This window comes from Podarcis tiliguerta (genome assembly GCF_965153285.1).
Source record: "Podarcis tiliguerta genome assembly, chromosome: W".
NCBI classification, from domain to species: Eukaryota; Metazoa; Chordata; class Lepidosauria; order Squamata; family Lacertidae; genus Podarcis; species Podarcis tiliguerta.
In genome coordinates, this window is record NC_139552.1 from 21,254,606 (window position 1) to 21,259,470 (window position 4,865).

A 4,865-nucleotide genomic window follows, 5' to 3' on the forward strand; every position below is an offset into this window, starting at 1 on the left:
CCTCCCCTCCAGGTTTTTTATCCAACCCTGGGCTTGACTCAGCCGAGTCTCCTGTCTGGGCTGGAGTGGGGGGAGTCACCATGGCAACGGGATTCTCTTTTAACTGTTGCAACAGGTAAACTTGGAACCCGAGATCATTTCCAACCAAAACTGGGCTTTTGCAGACTTCTGGATCATGAACAATTACAAGCTGGTCCCCACTATAGCCTTTGTACTTCAGGGAAACTATAGCTGTTGGCTGAAAGATCTCTTCCACCCCATAAGGACTGATTTTCAAGGGTTTTTTCTGCATCTGGCCAGGTAAAATTAAATCCCTTGAAACACTGGTGACATCTGAGCCTGAATCCCGATAAGATTGTACAACAGTTTTATTGATTTCGATAGGGGCAGAGAACTCCAAGTTGGCCCACTTCACATGAGGGAACTTTAAATTACCCCCAGTACTTACAGGCCCCACCGTAAGAGCTGGTTCAGGTTCTATAGGTTTTTCAAACTCAGCATCATCAGAAACCACCCCACCCTTCTCTTCCAGAGTTTGGCTCTCTCCCAATCCAGGAGTCAGCTGTTCCTCCTCCCAGTCTTCCTCTGGCCGATGAATCATTCGCATGGCAGGGGTGGAGGTTAAAACAGGAGGTTTCCTATTACCCAGCTGAGGGCAAGCGGCTTTCACGTGTCCCGGTTTTTTGCATAAGAAGCACAGTCCAGAGCTCGGGGACAACTTTACACGTTCCCCCCCTGCAGCAACAGAGTCCTTTGCTGGGGTAGGGAACCCTTTGCTTTGTTCTTTGATGGGAGGGGCAGATCTTCCCATTGAAACAGCCGGTTTGTAGGCGTTACTCTGTCCCCTGTTAGCCAGATGCTCGCGCTTCAGCCGAAACGACTCAGCAAGGGCCGTGGCTTCCGCCAAGGACCGTGGCTTTTGGTCTGCAACCAGGCTGGCGATTTCCGAGGGCAGGGAACGCATTAGTTGCTCAATTAAGAATAACTGCTTAATTCCTTGAACGTCATCCTCCACCCCCTCAGCCGTAAGCCACAGTTCAAAATTCTGAGCCATCTTAGCTGAATGGACGGCAATGCTGTCAGTAAGCCCCACTTTCTCCACCTTCCGAAAAGCTTTTCGATACTTGTCGGGGTACAAACCATATCTCTGCATGACAAGCCGTTTGAACCCTTCATAGTCATTGCGTTCCTTTGAGGGGAGTTGCCCCATGAGTTCCGCCAAGTCCGCACAAACTAAGGGACGCAGAACAGCCATGTACAAGTCTGGAGTAACCCCCATGTCCTTACAAGTCTCTTCAAAAAGGTTCAAATAGCTCAGAACATCAGTGGGTGGCTGATACTTTGGGAACACTCTCCAATTTAGAGTATTCAAAGTCACTCCAGGAGGGGACTGCTGGCGCTGTCTTTCCCCCCTGACTGGAACAAATTCATACCTCGGTTTCTGGTGTTCTGGCGCTTGTCCGGACACAGGATGTCGCGGTCTCCGCCCTTCTGGACGTATCGGTTCAGCAGCCGTTGCGTATCCACGCTTGGGTCTCTGAAAAATCTCCTCCTCCTCTTCTGCCTCTGCGACATACCGACGTACTGGCACGCGCATTTCTTGTGCCCTGACTGGCGAGTAGACTCTGCCCGGACTTAACTGCTGCCTCACCATCTGGCGAGCATCGGGCGGTTGCACCTCTCGGCAGCAGTCTCCCGCAGTCATTTCAAGCACCTGGTCGTCATATGCCATCCGGCTGACCCTTGATCCTTTCACAATGGATTGGCCGTATCTTGGGTATTTCTCTCGGAAATGGAATCCACCATTCACAGGATCTCGTACCCATTCCAGCTCACAGTCCTCTGGGAACTCCATCCCTCTAGGCTCTTTCCGCACTGTGCTTAACTCGCCGGCGTTCCTCTGCTCCCCCTCTGAATCAGAGCCGTCTGAAAACCAGGAAGCGGATCTCTCTGGGGAACGCGCAGCTTGGGGTTGGTTTACCGGGAGAGAACTACCTTCTCCCACCATTCCCCACTGGTCCAACGTTTTCATAGTATTCTCCTGAGAACCTACAGTCTCCTCCATCCTTCCTAACTATCTCTAACCAAAATAACAAACCACCTGTAAGCCACAAGCGATAGTGCCAAGTTTTGCCTTAAAAAATCAAAGTGCCTTTCTGTGAATGTCCGATCCCACCGCTGCCACCATGTGGTAACGTAACCGTCCACCTGCCCTCTGCCACTCGGCCACACTACCCTGTCTCAGCTCTCCGGCCAGACAGGACCCCCTGAGTAGCCCAGGCAAGCGGGGGTTACTACTTTACAAGACAGGACAAAATATACTGGTAGCTGCCACCACCCCTTTAACCCGGGGAACTCCAAGCCACAGCCCCAAGGGGAAAGGCTGTGCCTCAGTTAGTCCGGTTCCCCCTAACCCTGCAGTTTGTATCTGCAGGCAGAAATACACACGGTAGGCGTAACCAAGCGTAAGGCAAGGATTAGCTGATTCCCAGAAAGGCACACAACTAAAACAGTTTCTTTTCTTAAAAAATTATTTTAAAAAAGAAGAACATAAGAACACATGCAAACTTGCAGGCACATCACTTGAGGGTTACAGAAGCAAAATAAGAACATTGTAAAATATAACTAACTCTCTACTTACATCACACTACTTGTAGGTTAGGATAGGAAAAGTCTTTAAGTCCGTGGATGAAAAGAACAGCGATTCTCCATCACAATAGGCTTGTGATTGTCGGCTAATTAGATGTAGCTTCTAGCCGGGCTCAATGCGGATTTGCAAAGCGCGCTTGACCATTCATTTCTCAGGTCTCTTATCCCTAATACACACGTGGGAACGGACCCCCAAGACCAATCATAACTTTAGATTATTTTCAAATTCACCAATGACTGACTTGCTGATTAATCAATCTAACACTTGGCAGCTGGAGCAATTAAGAACCCAGAGCCAGATCAAGAGGTATCCTCCCTTCCTGGATGGTATGCAGTTGTAAGCACTTAGGGAGATAGCATCAGTGAGAAAATGTGAATAGCATAGGACCCAGGTGCTAGATCCTTCAGTAAATCAGGCTTCCTTTCCCACCATAAACTGCTCATTCTGGACGCCTGTTAGTCTGGAGTTAAAGCAACAGGATTCCTTTCCCAGGGTCCTTGTGGCTTGTTGGTTTCCCACAAGGCTTCACTCCCTTACTTGACCAAGGAATGGCTTTCAGAAATATACTAACTTTACTACAGGCCCTCTTGAGCTATAAAGTGCAACTTAAGTGGGACACCCCCCCCCCCAATTACATTTAGATGGATTTAGGGGAGTGCAACTGGTTTGGTCACCCTGGCGTGAAGCCTTGCGGGCCCCACAGGGGACACCGCAACTATGATGTTGAATAGACGTTGAGAGGTGTGGGGGCACTGAATTTTGGCATCGTACAGGGCTCCCCTGGAATTTGAGATGCCATGGTTCACCACTGAAGAACATTTGTGATATGGACTTCCTGTTTCCGGCGGTGGAAAATGGCTGATCCCACACAATCGGACCTCAGCCGTTCCGATAATTCAGGGCTGATATGGGGGTAATTAGCCCTGGCAGCCTCCCCAGGGCAGGGGAGGACTGTCTCAATGACCCCCGGTCTGCCCCAGATTGCCGATGTGGCAGACGGCAGGGGCACTGGGTCACGGAGCTAGGGACGGCTGACACTCCTGTGACGCCACCCCATAGCCGGACGCATCTGTTTGGGAAAATATAAAGATTTGGAAAACAAACAGACACGCTCTGAATTGAAGAAGCTGGAAAAAACCTGCAGTATCTACAGTCTCTGGTGCAAAAGATCAAACTTCAAAGAGATCCTCATCGTGACGTTTGGAATGTGGAGGGGCTTGGTATGTAAAAAAACACTCTTATCCTTAACATCAACAATCCGTAATGGATGCCAAGTCTCATTAAGAACTTAAATTGCTCTTCAAAAGTGAGTTCAGATGGACTTTCATATATAATTGGGATCTACTCACAGCCACTTCTTTTTTAAGACCGGAAATGTCTGTTAAAGACGAAAACAAAGGAGGACAAAGTGGCTTCTACCCACTACGTCGTTACTGAAGATCTGAAATACTTTCCCTGATTAAGAGAAACAGGAGCCAACCGATGGTTGGTTATAAAGACTGGAAAAGACTGGAAACAATATTACATATACAACTGTTTGCAAAAAGATGTTTTTTTGATTACGAGCGAGTGAGAGGGCTAAATGGATGTCTGGCAGCCCCCTTCTAGGGCCCGGAGGGGGGACTGGGAGGATTCCAAAGGCCAATTGCTAACTGTCTGATATATGGCTACTCTGCAAACAGTCTGTTTAAGATAAATCAACAAGGAGGGTACAGAAGGAAATTTCTCTCTGTTTCTTTGATAACACCTGGATGGGAAAGATTAACGATCTGGGAGCTGCCAAAATAACAACTCTCAAAGAGCTGGACAGAACTTTGAAATTGGATGCAATTAAATGAAGCGTTGCTGTCAGGGGTTCAGGAGCAGAGGCACAGGAGAGGGAGGAAATGGAGAGTGAAGGGGAGGAGTCCGAAGGAAATGTCAGCGATGACAGCAATCCGAGGTCTCTGAGTCTTTCCAGTGACTCGGAGGATTCACAGAAAGGGGCCCCCATAGTCAGGGCAAGAGGAGTGCCCAGGGGGACACCTCGGGAAGAAGGGGCCAGAGGGGACTCAGAGAGCAGCAGCTGGAAATCAGGACCAGCGTCCCCCCCAGAGTGCAGTAGGGGGGAGGAGTCCCAGGCATCGGGATCAGGTGGCGCGCGGGCAGCGGGAGAACATGAGGCAGGAGTGACCACACCCCCGTCAGGGAGCGAGGAAACGGTCATCAGGAAAGT